The following is a 15,146-nucleotide window of genomic DNA, read 5'->3' as shown; positions in this document are numbered from 1 at the left end:
ACTTCCTTCTCCAGAAGGGCTCTTAGCTCAGTCCACAAGAACACTGTCTAACACAGACATATGTAGGGCTGCTACATAGTCTTCCATACATATCTTTTCAGCACTATGTCATTAGATTGCTTCCAGATATGATGCAAGTTTAAGAGAAACAGTTTTGCGATCATTATTCAGTTTGATTCAAGCCTCACTTCCTATCTGAGCTGCTTGGAAGTCACCTGAGTGGAATACATGTGTGAACTGTCTCCAAGGGTCAGTCCTGGGTGCCCCAAGGGTCGGTCCTGGGGCCGATTTTGTTCAATGTCTTCATTAGGGTGACCAGACAGCATATGTGAAAAATCGGGGTGGGGGGTAATAGGAGCCTATATAAGAAAAAGACCCAAAAATCGGGACTATCCCTATAAAATCTGGACATCTGGTCACTCTAGTCTTCATTAATGATCTGGAAGATGGCGTGGACTGCACCCTCAGCAAGTTTGCCGATGACACTAAACTGGGAGGAGTGGTAGATATGCTGGAGGCTAGGGATAGGATACAGAGGGGCCTAGACAAATTAGAGGATTGGACCAAAATAAATCTGATGAGGTTCAACAAGGACAAGTGCAGAGTCCTGCACTTAGGACGGAAGAATCCCATTCACTGTTACAGACTAGGGACCGAATGGCTAGGAAGCAGTTCTGCAGAAAAGGACCATGGGGTTAAAGTGGACAAGAAGCTGGATATGAGCCGACAATGTGTCCTTGTTGCCAAAAAGGCTAATGGCATTTTGGGCTGTATAAGTAGGGGCATTGCCAGCAGATTGAGGGACGTGATCATTCCCCTCTATTTGACATTGGTGAGGCCTCATCTGGAGTACTGTGTCCAGTTTTGGGCCCCACACTTCAAGAAGGATGTGAGGAAAATTGGAAAGAGTCCAGTGGAGGGCAACAAAAATGATTAGGGGGCTGGAGTACATGATTTATGAGGAGAGGCTGAGGTAACTGGGATTATTTAGTCAGCAGAAGAGAAGAATGGGGGGGTGGGGGTTGATAGCTGCTTTCAACTACCTGAAAGAGGGTTTACAGAATAAGGAGTAATGTGTTCTCAATAAAAGTATTCTAGACAACGGTTGGGCCACAAACAGTAAGCAGTGGGCAACAGTGATTAAGCACAGGCATCATAACGAATGGTGAATGCTTCAGTGTTGCTTGGAAATTGGTGGCTTTGTTGCCAACACTCCCTCAGGTAGTAATACAGATGTCAGGATAAAGCTGCTTTTCATGGTATTTAGCCATATGTTTATGAGCCCCAGGCAAATGACAAGGTTCTCAGGGTTCTTTAAGAGACAATATTTTGGAAACATTAAATCTGATCCACAAAACAGGACAGCTAATCATCTCACACTTATATACAGTTTTCAAACTTCTAAAATTTCAATAAAAAATGATGAATTGATGTGAGAGCATGATAAAGTTGTGCTATAAGGACTGCACAGTTCCCTACCATTCTTCATGGAGTGACTTATGATACTTATATATATGGAAACACATACTAAAATCAATGTATCCGTGATTCATTTGAGACAATCCAGTCTGTTACCATAATAAATCCTTCCCATAAAGTTCTATGTTCCATAGTTTGGATTCACCATTTCACCAATTTATCCCATCAATACTAGCAAGTTTCATTTTTCCTATAGTCCTTGGGGTGTATATAAAGTGGAATGGTTTAAATCAAAGCAATTTAAATCATCAGTTTTGTCATGATTTAAATCAGCAAGAAGAAATCCTGATTTAATTTATCAATTTTAATTGGGCTTTATTTGTATTTCAATTATTTTCCTAATCCATCCTGTTTCATATCCTGTGTCCAACAGTGGCTAATATTAGATGCATCAGAAGAAAGTGTAAAAAACCCCGATACAAGACTATTGTAAAAAAAAAATACCATGCTGTAAGTTCCTTCCTAACCTCAAGCTGTTAATACTTGCTTATAACTTGAAGCAAGACAGTCTATATCCTGTATATTATAACTGCAGATATTCTTGTTAACCATATGCAGATCTAATCCTTTTTTTAATCTTACTAAGTTCTGTCTCATGGTGATATATTTTGGGACAGAATTCCACAGATTAATTATAAACCAGGTAAAAATTCATCACATATCTTTTTATTCTGGGGGGAGGGATAGCTCAGTGGTTTGAGCATTGGCCTGCTAAACCCAGGATTGTGAGTTCAATCCTTGAGGGGGCCATTTAGGGATCAGGGGCAAAAATCTGTCTTCGGATTGGTCCTGCTTTGAGCAGGGGGTTGGACTAGATGACCTCCTGAGGTCCCTTCCAATCCTGATATTCTATGATTAGTTTTAAATTTGTTAGAAACAGGAGCTCCCACTTGACCTGTTCCTTATTTTGTATATACTTCTAAAGTACCTTCTTATTTCTGATTATTTGGATTCACAAGCAATGAGGAGTTTGACAGACCAGCTATGTTTTATTCCAGTTAGAAATGTACAGTGAGAAAGTCCCAGCCCTCATTTCTAGAAGTGAAAAAATTACTCCTGCTCTCATATATATATATATATGTATATAATTTGTTTGAAGTACATTTCTTTTCTGTAAAAATGGCATTTTGAGGTTTCATGCTTATTACTTCTAAATCAGTTCTGTATCAAATTTTACAAGTAAAATGATGACTTTTTAATTGTCAGTCCTAGGATCTGAGTGGAAAACTGGTTCTTTCCGACGGGTACATCATCACTAGTAATAAAGGTCCTGCAGGCTAAATTATAACTCAGTTTATACCTATGCAACCAAATGGTCTTTAGTAAGTTTGCCCAGGCATACCCAATTAACTCTTAATAAACAAACCTGTGGATTATGCACAAGAAGAAAGAGAATCTAGCTTGCTCACTCTCTCTTAGCAGCCTGTCCAATCTGCAGAGCTCACAGGATTGAAAAGTACTAAGAACGTTGATTTTCATTAAATTCAGCAGATGAAACTGAACACACAGCATATCCACTGCGTCAGGCGGGTCCATTTTTTACACAGTGCTGTTCTACTTTACACAGTAGAACACTTTAAATAATAACCCTTTACCAAACACACCCTGGCAATATGTTGCCCTCTAGCTCACTCTAGTGGATCATTCCAGTTGACTAATGCTTCCAGGACAATAATTCCGGCTAATGAAACAGTGATACAGCCCAGGTCTCACTCCAGTGAAGCTTATTGTTATCTGGTTTTGTTGCAGACACAGCAGCAAAATGAGGACAGACACATGGATAGATTTTAAGCAGCAGGCTGCAACTTTATTAAACTTTAACATGGGAGGGGCACTACCCACCCATATTCTCCCATGTTTAATTGGTTCCAGTTGGAAGGTTACAGGGCTCCGTACCATATATCCCATAACTCAGGGTAGGCTCTCCTCAGCCTACATACAAGACTCAGCTCTTTCAAGACCTAGCACCCTCCCCACCTCGAGGGGGACAGAGGGTGCAGCAGGGTCGGGACCTCTTCCCACAAGGGCCACGACGTCTCACCCTATCCCAAGACCCCCAGGTCTTTTACTTCTGGGAAATGTTCATTTTATTTTCTTAATTGCACTGGAAACCGGCTGCAGGGCGCGCCAGTAACTAGCTTGGTCGCTCTCTCCTGCCCCAGCCATGCTGCTTGATATCGCAACTCCTGCCCCATTCCATTCCCTCACCTCCCATAGCCATATATCAATATCTTCATCTGACATAGGTATGCCATCATCCCTGAAAACTTCCAAACAATTGTCAGGGATGTCCCTGTGCTGTATCACCGAACTCCTGCTGGCCAACAGAGTGAGTTCCAAGAATCTGTTGTCCTGAAATTGAAAGAGAGCATTTTCAACACCATTATTCGCTCCTGAGACATGCACTGTGTGAAAAAGGAAGTTAAGCCTCAGGCAGTGTAAAATGAAAGCCCCCAACAGCCTCATTACCAGCGCAGTCTTAGCCAAGTGTCAGTTTACAGTACGAACCACAGCTTGTGTTATTGCACCAGAAACGGACATTTTTATTCTGAAAGTTTTCTCCCCAAATAGTGACTGCCACTAATATAGGAAAAAACTTGAGGAAGGTGATGTCCCTTGTAATATTGTGAGCCATCCAGATTTCTGGTCACCTCTGCGCATACCCCTCTCCTTGAAAATAAAACCCTAACCTATGCTTCCCAAGGCGTCAGATTGTAGCTACAGCTCCATCTTGAGCAACATCTCCAAATACCATATTGAAATCCCATTAAACTCTTCTGGAAACCTTTCCCACACTTCTAAGTCTGCTTTCATTTCCCTTGTCATTCTGATAAAATGGTAGGGTTTTCACACTCCAGAGGAGGCAGATGCCAGATGGGTACAAAATGCCTGACTGGGGGTCATCGCCTGGCAAGCAAAGTTTTGGTGCCCCATGACCACCTGTAGTTCCCTCAGAGTAATTTTCTTTGCTCCTTTGAAAGCCTGTATCAGCACCCTGACTGATTCCAACTTCTCTGTAGATAACATAGAGACACTCTGAATTGAGTCCCGGTCAATGCCCAGATATGCTAAACTTTGGGCAGGGCCTTCTGGGTTTTTTTAGTTCTTCTTCTTCTTCCATCACAAGGGGGACCTCGAGGTGCTCAGCTAGGTTCTGAAATGCCTGAAGCATGTACTTGCACTTGCCTGTCACTAATCTTCCTGCAAATAAGAAGTTGTCAAGGTACTGCACTGAGTGATGCAGGCCAGTCTCATACATCATCACCCATGCCAACATGGAGCTGAATCTTTTGAAAGTGGCACATGACATGGAGCACACCACAGGCTTGGCTTTATCAAAGCAGTAATGATCTTCAAACTGAAACCCAAGCAAGTTAAAGTCCCTGGGATGCACTAGTAGCAACTGAAATGCAGACTTAATGTCACATTTTGCCAGCATTGCCTCAGGGCCACATTCCCTAACCATGGCTAGCACAGTATCACATGACAGGTATCTCACTGAACAGCTGGGGGTCAATATAATCATTTACCAATGAGCCCTGAAGATATGACAGGTAATGGATAAGCCTGTATTCACCCTTTGCCGCCTTCAGAACTGCACCCCAGGGAGATATGTGCAATTCCCTCAGATAGGGCTTGCCACTCTCCCTGCTGCAACCTTCAAGGTAATCTTTGCCTTTAGTTTAGGCTCGAAGCCTTTAACGGATTTAATTGCCAACTTTCACACGGTAAATAAACACCCCAACTTTCACAATAAGCCAAAAATCAAGCTAATCCCATTTCAAAACAAGGCCTAAACAAGCCAATCCCTAAGAACCCCAACAGTTATGTGACTAGATTCCCTCCCCCCCCCCCCGGCGTGCAGTCTGGGACTGTGGTGGGTCCACTGTGCACTCCTGATTCTCTCCCCACCCTTGCCTCTGCTTGCCCCTTGCCCCGCCCCCCTTTCCCTTGCTTGCCGGGAGTTGATAAAAAAAAAAAAGCTACAAGCAAAAAGTAGCCAACAAACAACTCACAAGCAAATTAAGCCAAAAACAAGCCCAATTTTTTTTTTTTTTTTTCATGGGTTTGGCATTCTGATTTCAAGCTCTCTGCCTAAGAGTGGCACGGCACCTCATACCCTCACCTGGGCTTTGAAAACCACCTGAAAATCTGTTCCATAAATAAGCTGCATCTTTCCCCCTCCCTCTCCCCTCCCACCCCCAAACCTGTATCTTGACTGGAGAAGGAGCCTTTTCCATGATTACTGCTTCCGCCTGTAGCATCTCCTGAAACACTAACTTTGCGGACCCCCTTTCCTACTGCACTGTTGGAGCCGCCTTTTCCCCCCACAACAGAAGAGTGCACTCTGCTGACCCCCACACCTCATACAGCAGTAGTTGTACCTGCACTGGGATCGAAAACCTCTCTCATCATTAAATGCAAAAGCACACATTGGTTTTTATAGCCGCCTTTTGATAACAAGATTTTGGCATTGTCCACCTGCTGTCTGTAAATGCCAGCTGGACAGGGTGATAAGAAGTCATATGCTCCAGCCAAAATTCACGGTCTGTTTTACCCCAGGTTCCTTTGTTGTCCTTTGCCTAAATTTTTGGTCATATCTTAACCATGCAGTCCAACCATGTAGCACAAGCCCTCACTATTAAGTTCTATACTGGAATAAGGAAATACGCCTCGTGGGTTGCTCACACAAATTATACTCACATAAATGCAAAAGGCTGCAGACAAGTTCTCAAGAGTTGGAGGCATCTTAGGTCTATGGGGTTTGTCCTCATTTTTGTGCATTTTGCCCCTTTCTTCTGTCTACTCGTCCTCGAACAACAAGGTAAATAAATCCACAAATTCCCTTTTCCAAATCTTTTCCTTAGCCCCTTTAGACATGATTCTTGAGTAAGTGATTGTATCCTGCATAAGCTCTATAGGCGTTAACTGCCTTGTCTCTTGCCTGAGTTTCATTAGGAATGATGCCCTCTGGAGCCAGAGTGAGGTCCCTCTCTAATTGCTCCATATTCCTGTGTGGGATTTGAGTCCCATCCCTAAACTTTGACAGTGTTACTTCCTCATCTGAGAGGAGCCCACTCTTGTCAGGTAGACTATCCAACTTATGGGCCACCAATGCCAATGACTTTGCCAGGTGACCCCATATCCTTTAGGCAGTGCATTCTGAGGGAAGAGGGACCTGGGCCACCACCCTTCCCCAAGTGCCAAGGTTTGCAATCCCCTCCTTCATTATCTGCAACCTGCTGGCGAACTCTCACCTCCCCCCATGCCCCGCTGCATCCTGAGGATGCCTGTTGAACTCTTGGCAGGTTATGGAAATGGGGCGCAGGTCCAGGGTGACTTATCCACTCTTTTGCATCCTCGTCCACCTCAGTGAGGCTTGGACCCTCGCTAACCCTGAACTCAGACCCTGAATCCATCCTATGGACCTCCTGTATGAGGGGTTCACGATCCCATCCTAGGCATTCTTCCGGTTCACCACTATCCTGAAAAAAGAACTGTCCCTGCCGAGGTCCCATGTCCTGCCCAGCTGCTCCCCTCAGTGTGTGATTCTCTTTGGCGCCTGTGGCAGGCCATTGGTCCTCACCCGAACTCCATTCCTGCAAAGACTGAGCACAACTTTCCCCATGGGGCTGCGATCCCAGGCCCACAATTCTCTGGCAAAGCTGCCTGGGTGAACCCTCACCCACCTCTGAGGCCACACTCTCAGTGCCTCCATTAGGACAGGGCTGGGTCTCTGCGGGAGGGTACCCCCACTACCTATGCCTGCTGCTTTGCCCCAAGGGGAGGGTGGGGGGAAGGGACCAGGCATTCTGCCTGGCTTCTGCAGAGCAACTCCTGGAGCAGGCACCTGCAGTCCACCTGTACCCTTGGCCAAAGGCTTGCGAGCCCCCAGCCCTCCTCCCCCCCCCCTGGAAATGGGGGTGGTGTAGCATGACACAAGGAGCACTGAACTCCCCTGGCAGCCACAGTACGCCCATGGCCTCTCCTCCCATGTGCAGTGAGAGGGGTGGGGGCCAAAGCAACAGACCCATCTCCCACAGGGCCACCTGGTAGCAGCACCACATGACCCCCGCCCCGTCCCCCTCCCCAGAGAATAGTGGAAGGGGTGGGATGGCTGAGGCAACTTCCCCACCCTGGCAGGGCTACCCAGGAACACAGGACCCTTCCCAGCCACTGTAGAGGCATCAGGTCAAATCCTGAGAGCTGGAGAATGCTGGCCAATCAGCACCCCTTCCCTCCAGCTGGCCAATGGAAGCCAAAGACTCCCGGGGGGAGAAGCTACTTAGAGTCCCTTCGCAAGTGCATCCCTCCCTGCTGGGATTGTCCCCTTTCACCACTGACCCCATCAACTTCCCCCACCAGTTGAGGCAGGTGGGTGGCACCCAAGAAATTCTGTCTCTGCACAGTAACCTGCCTGAGAAATGAAGCAAGCTACATTGCAAATACTGGGAAATAATATCCTGGGTTGTGCAAGTGAACTAACAATGTCCATAGTAATGGAAATTTGTTAGGGAAAGGTAGAATGCACTGGGTCTGCCTACCATCAATGAGTGGAAAGCTTCCTCAGATTCTAAGTTGCATTATTCCCTCTGTGCATTAATACATCCTTCCTCTGCCTCATTTCTATAGACATGTTATTTTAAAGAAAAAATATTGTGCAAACAGAATGTATTGACCCAAATGTTTTGGCCACACGGTCTTATTTAACCAAGCAATGCAATAAAATAGGCAAAATAAAGAGAGATTGATGAGACCGCAAATAGAGGAAGTGGAAGGCATTCATTAGGTGGCTAGGAAATTAAAATGTCAGAGTAGAGGCAAGGCAGGTACATCATAAAGGGATCCCAAAAGTAAAGAAACAATTAGTAGATGAAAGAATAACATACAAAGTACTGAAATAAAAAGGAGATAATACTGTAAGTGCAGGCCAGGAGAAAAGGAATTGAAAACTCAGATTAGCAGAGCGGAAAGCTAGTGCAACACCAGTAGCTAAAACAACCTTCCACAACTCCTTAATAGACAGTTTTACCCTGTCTATTCTCATGAAAATTGTGCAATGTGAAATTCTGAGGCTGGCACCATTACTATTAAAAAGACTTAAATTTAGATACAGTAAACATTTTCAGACTCTAAAATCTATTCCTGTGATTCATCAGACACAAAAAATTTTTGTCACAGATAAAGAAATTCTTTTGAAAGCCGGAAAGGGCAAACATTTCAGAAATACAACTTCTATGGTAAACTGTAACTGCAAAATATATGTGCTCACAAGATACATATGTTCATAAGCAAATAAAGTAATTGCATGCACAGATGAGTATTTTTGCATGGCATACCCTTTTTGCCCATGCAAATGTGTATTTTGAATATATACCTACCCGTTTATGTTTACTTGTACACATTTTGCAGGCGCAACTTAGGCTTGGTCTACACTACCCCCCTAATTCGAACTAAGGTACGCAACTTCAGCTACGTGAATAACGTAGCTGAAGTTCGAAGTACCTTAGTTCGAATTAGTTCGAACTTACCTTGGTCCACACGCGGCAGGCAGGCTCCCCCGTCGACTCCGCGGTACTCCTCTCGGCGAGCTGGAGTACCGCAGTCGACGGCGAGCACTTCCGGGTTCGACTTATCACGTCCAGACTAGACGCGATAAGTCGAACCCAGAAGTTCGATTTCCAGCCGTCGAACTACCGGGTAAGTGTAGCCAAGGCCTAAGATGCCCAATATTGAAATTTGACCTCATATGTCAGTGGTCCCCACACTGTGGCACACACACCCCTACAGGGGTGCAGAGGAATGTTCAGGGGGTGCAGTGGGTCCTGGGCCAGCCCCCACAGGGGCCAGGGAAGGAGTGCCACCCTGGCCCCACCCTCAGGGGCGCTGGAACAATTTTTATAGTGGGAGGTGCTGAGTGCCATTGAACCAAACTGTAAACCCTGTATGTGATGGGAACCACTTCAAGTCAGGGGGTGCTGCAGCACCCCCCCATACTCCTAGTTCCTGCACCTATGCCAGCCACAGCTCTGGCCCTGGCTGAGGCTCCACTCCCAGCTCCTCTCCTGACCTTGGCTCCAGCTCCCAACTGTGGCCCTGCTCCCAGCCCCAGTCCCTGCTCCGCCCCCAGCCCAGCTCTGCCTTCATTCCCTCTTCGCCACCAAACCAACTCTGCCTCTTGCCCCAGCTCCTCCCCCAGCTCCAGTTCTACCCCCAGCTCCACTTTCAACCCAGGTGCCTCTGATGAGCCACCTGTGCAGGAATGGGGGGGGTGACGTGGACAGATTCCATTACTGGTAAGGGCGGGATGCGACAGAAAAAGTTTGGGACAAATTGTCAACTGTAGTAATGATGTTAAAGCTGTTAACTTCTCCCTTGATTATTTCCCCCAGAAACCTGCCCTATAAAAAGAGTACATTGTGGTATTTATAGCTATGTAACTAAAAAGAGATGTCTGTCTGTTCGGATAAAGACATCCCTAAGGGGAGGATCTATTAATGGAGATTCTCTATGTCCTAGTAAGGAAAATGATAAAATACAGGTAAGATCTGATCAGAAACAGTCAAATTAAAGAGTCCTGTTCAATTACATCATGTAATGGCAGACAGCTAAAAAGTGACAAGTTTTTAAAGTGCTTATATACCAATGCTAGAAGTTTAAATAATAAGATGGGTGAACTAGAGTGCCTCATATTAAATGGGCATATTGCTATAATAGGCATCACAGAAACTTGGTAGAATGAGGATAATCAATGGGACACAGTAATACCAGGGTACAAAATATATCGAAAGGACAGAACAGGTTGTGCTGGTGGGGGAGTGGCACTATATGTGAAAGAAAGTGTAGAATCAAATGAAGTAAAAATCTTAAATGAACCAAACTGTACCGTAGAATCTCTATGGATAATAATACGATTCTCTAATAATAAGAATATAGCAGTAGGGATATATTACTGACCACCTGACTAGGCTGGTGATAGTGACTGTGAAATGCTCAGGGAGATTAGAGAGGCTATTAAAATAAAAAACTCAGTAATAATGTGGGATTTCAACTATCCCCATATTGACTGGGTACATGTCACCTCAGGACAGATGCAGAGATAAAGTTTCTTGACACCTTAAATGACTGCTTCTTGGAGCAGCTGGTCCTGGAACTCATTAGAGGAGAGGCAATTCTTGATTTAGTCCTAAGTGGAGCACAGGATCTGGTCCAAGAGGTGAATATAGCTGGACTGCTTGGTAATAGTGACCATAATATAATTAAATTTAACATCCCTGTGGTGGGAAAAACATCACAGCAGTCCAACACTGTGGCATTTAATTTCAGAAAGGGGAACTACACAAAAATGAGGAGGTTAGTTAAACAGAAATTAAAAGGTACAGTCCCAAAAGAGAAATCTCTGCAAGCTGCATGGAAACTTTTTAAATACACCATAATAGAGGCTCAACTTAAATGTATACCCCAAATTAAAAAACATAATAAGAGAACCAAAAAAAGTGCCAACAAAGTAAAAGAAGCAGTGAGAGGCAAAATGGCTCCTTTAAAAAGTGGAAGCTAAATCCTAGGAAAATAGAAAGGAGCAAGAACTCTGGAAAATGAAGTGTAAAAGTATAATTAGGAAGGCCAAAAAAGAATTTGAAGAACAGCTAGCCAAAGACTCAAAAAGTAATAGCAAAAAAATTTTTAAGTACATCAGAAGCAGGAAGTCTGCTAAACAACCAGTGGGACCACTGGACGATTGAGATGCTAAAGGAGCTAAAGCCATTGTGAATTCTTTGCATCAGTCTTCATGGCGGAGCATGTGAGGGAGATTCCCAAACCTGAGCCATTATTTGTAGGTGACATATCTGAGGAACTGTCCCAGACTGAGGTGTAATTAGAGAAGGTTTCGGAACAAATTGATAAATTAAACAGTAATAAGTTACCAGGATCAGATGGAATTCACCCAAGAGTTCTGAAGGAACTCAAATGTGAAATTGCTGAACTATTAACTGTAGTCTGTAACCTATCATTTAAATCAGCTTCTGTACCAAATGACTGGAGGATAGCTAATGTGACACCAATTTTTAAAAAGGGCTCCGGAGGTGATCCCGGCAATTACAGGCCAGTAAGCCTGACTTCGGTACCGGGAAAACTGGTTGAAACTATAGTAAAGAACAATATTGTCAGACATATAGATTAACCTAATTTGTTGGGGAAGAGTCAACATGTTTTTTGTAAAGGGAAATCATGCCTCACCAATCTACTAGAATTCTTTGAGGGAGTCAACAAGCATGTGGACTAGGGGGATCCAGTGACTATAGTGTACTTTAGATTTTCAGAAAGCCTTTGACAAGGTCCCTCACCAAAGGCTCATAAGCAAAGTAAGCTGTCATGGGATAAGAGGGAAGGTTCTCTCATGGGCTGGTAACTGGTTAAAAGATAGAAAACAAAAGGTAGGTATATATGGTCAGTTTTCAGAATGGAAAGAAGTAAATAGTGGTGTCCCCCAGGGGTCTGTATTGGGACCAGTCCTATTCAACATATTCATAAATGATCTGGAAAAAGGGGTAAACAGTGAGGTGGCAAAATTTGCAGATGATACAAAATTACTAAAGATAGTTAAGACCCAGGCAGACTGCGAAGAGCTACAAAAGGATCTCTCAAAACTGGGTGACTGGGCAACAAAATTTCAGATGAAATTTAATGTTGATAAATGCAAAGTAATGTACATTTGAAAACATAATCCCAACTATACATATAAAATGTCTAAATTAGTTGTTACCACTCAAGAAAGAGATCTTGGAGTCATTATGGATAGTTCTCTGAAAACATCCACTCAATGTGCAGCGGCAGTCAAAAAAGTGAACACAATGTTGGGAATCATTAAGACAGAAAATATCATATTGCCTCTATATAAATCCATGGTACACCCACATCTTGAATACTGCATGCAGATGTGGTCACCCCATATCAAAAAAGATATATTGAAATTGGAAAGGGTTCCGAAAAGGGCAACAAAAATTATTAGGAGTATGGAACAACTTCCATATGAGGAGAGATTAATAAGATTGGGAAAGAGACGACTAAGGGGGGATATGATAGAGGTCTATAAAATCATAACTGGTGTAGAGGAAGTAAATAAGGAAGTGCTATTTACTTCTTCCCATAACACAAGAACTAGGGGCCATGAAGGACATAAATCCACACCATGTAGAGGTCAAGCATAGGAGTTTATTACACACAGCGCTGGCGGAGTGTCACCTTGCTTATTAGGCTCAGAGACACTGTCAATCAATTGATTACAATAGAATATATAGATTTTTCCATGGGCGGGGGAAAGTGACAGGGTAGGCAGTTCCACACCCTGGGATAGGTTTTGCAGCAAGACACGATAGCACAGTAGCCAATGGTTAACAGGTAACATAATGTCTCCGCCCATGGTCTCAAGTTAGCAAGTTAACATTTAATTAATACTTTGATAGAATGTTATTAGTATAAAATATATATGTTGAATTCTGATATGGAGTCCATTGGAATGGGTAGCTCCTCTGATTGTCCAGCAGATACATTCCTAGGGGTTAAAACGGAAAAACAGTGAAAGTATATGGCAATAAAGATTGTCTCCTTTATGTCTTAAGGCAAGCATTGGTCCCTTGGAAGGGGAGATGGGAGGATGCCATATCTTGTAATGACATGTGCCAACTTTTCATAAACTCAAGGTTGGATCTGTGGGAAGAACGTCTCCCTACAGAAGAAGCTAACACAATAGGAACAGGGATTCTTTGTTCAATTTGAAACATAATTATTCAGTTATTGCTTCAACATCTGGCATTTTTACTGACCAAGCATATCTTTAGCAAAGGCAATGTTATCTTGTTTATTCTGCTTTTCTCTTAGCTAATCACTATTTGCTAAGGCCTCTGGTCTCTTGACCAAACTCTGGACATTGGGTCTGAAACAGAGCTGGCACAATCCAAATACCTGGTTGTTATATAAAATGCACATGGATTTTAACCCTTCAGCCACCAAATGAAATTAATAAGTAGCAGATTTAAAACAAATAAAAGGAAGTATTTCTTCACACAAACGCACAGTCAACCTGTGGAACTCTTTGCCAGAGGATGTTGTGAAGGCCAAGATTATAACAGGATTCAAAAAAGAACTAGATAAATTCATGGAGAGTAGGTCCATCAATGGCTGTTAGCCAGGATGGCAGGGATGGTGTCCCTAGTCTCTGTTTGCCAAAAGCTGGGAATGAGCGACTGGGAATGGCTCACTTGTTGATTACCTTTTCTGTTCATTCCCTCTGAAGCATCTGGCATTGGCCACTGTTGGAAGACAGGATACTGAGCTAGATGGACCTTTGGTCTGACCCAGTATGGCCATTCTTATGTTCTTCTGTGTACAGCACAGCTTTAAATATAGAGGTGACACTGAGTTTCAGGAGCAGCTTCCATTTTGTGTTTCAGTTCTGATGCAGAATGTTAGAGTCACTATGTATTGTTTCAGAGGAAGACAGAGTGAAATACTAGCCACACTGAAGTCACTTGCAAAATTTCTATTTACTTCAGTTGGGCCAGGATTTTTATCCTTTCTATGTTTTTCCTTAATCTGAAGTAAAAGTAATATAGACTGAATAATACTTATTTTGATCTATGTATGTAGCAAATTGTAACAAATATCTGGAGTGGTTTTGTAGGCTGAAGTGGGGAGGGAAATATTAACCACATGTAAGGCTATTGGGTTTTTAACAGATGAACTTAATGGGATTTGAGCACGTTTTAAGTACTTTGCTGAATTGAGGCCTTTGAGATCACATGAGTCTGAAGAAGAAAAGTGTATTTTCCCTTCTTCTCTCTCTCTTTTTAGTCTTCTCAGAAGAAATAGTTAAATGAATACTTCCAGTTGGTCACTTGTGTGACCTAGTGTTTACTAATCATCATAGGCGGCGAGTTCCATACCCACGTGGTGCTCGGGCACCAGCAATATTCAGAGCCAGGGGCCCAGCTCCAGCAATACTTGGGGCCGGGTTTACCCCCCCTCCACGCCTTCCCCGAGTGTCCCCTGGCCCCGACTTGCTGCCCCCGCCCCCCCACTCTCCTTTCATGGGCCCTGGAGCAGTGTCCCTGTCTCTTCTGTGTGCGGGTCCATGCTGCTGCACGGTCCTAGTGCCCCCCATCTCGACTGCCAGGGCAGACTGACTCTGAGCCTGCTCTTCCCCCTCAGACCTTTTCATTTTCCAATGCGACCCTCCAGCAACACAGGGGGGGCCCCCTGCCTGCAGTCACCGCTCCTGCCCCACGCTGGGCAAGGGGCAGCGCCATCCCTCACCCCCAGTGAGGCTACAGTCAGGGGCAACAGCAGGGGAGGAAGTGAACGCAGCCACGAGGGAGACAAGGGAGATTTCTGGGTCCTAGGAGCACATGCAATGACAGTGGTGGGGGTGAGTGTGCTGGTGGGGGTAGGAAAGGGGGGCTTGTCCCCCAGAGCTTGCTGCTGCCAGCAGGGAAAGAGCTGGAGGGAGTCCTCCTCTCTGGCCCCTGTCCCAGAGCAGCCTTCCTGCACCCCAAACTCCTCAACCCTGCCCCACCCCAGAGCCCTCATCCCCCCACACCCTGACCCTCTGCCAGAGCCCTGAACCCCTCCAGCACCCCAAACACCTTATTCCCAGTCCCAGCCAGAGC

At 44.4% G+C, this 15,146-nt stretch overlaps 1 protein-coding gene and 1 long non-coding RNA gene across 10 annotated transcripts in view; one reads left to right on the top strand and one right to left on the bottom strand.

Annotated features, from left to right (window-relative positions):
- PRLR (prolactin receptor) overlaps window positions 1-15,146 on the top strand; it is a 341,223-nt gene that overhangs the window by 275,721 nt on the left and 50,356 nt on the right. The gene's annotated exons all lie outside the window — the stretch shown is intronic.
- LOC117879427 overlaps window positions 12,871-15,146 on the bottom strand; it is a 58,231-nt gene continuing 55,955 nt past the window's right edge. The window contains exon 3 of the long non-coding RNA XR_004646265.1: window positions 12,871-13,033. This is a non-coding gene — a long non-coding RNA (uncharacterized LOC117879427). The remainder of the gene's footprint in view (window positions 13,034-15,146) is intronic.

Source organism: Trachemys scripta, chromosome 6 (assembly GCF_013100865.1).
Source record: "Trachemys scripta elegans isolate TJP31775 chromosome 6, CAS_Tse_1.0, whole genome shotgun sequence".
NCBI lineage: Eukaryota > Metazoa > Chordata > Testudines > Emydidae > Trachemys > Trachemys scripta.
This window is presented reverse-complemented; position numbering and strand designations above follow the sequence as displayed.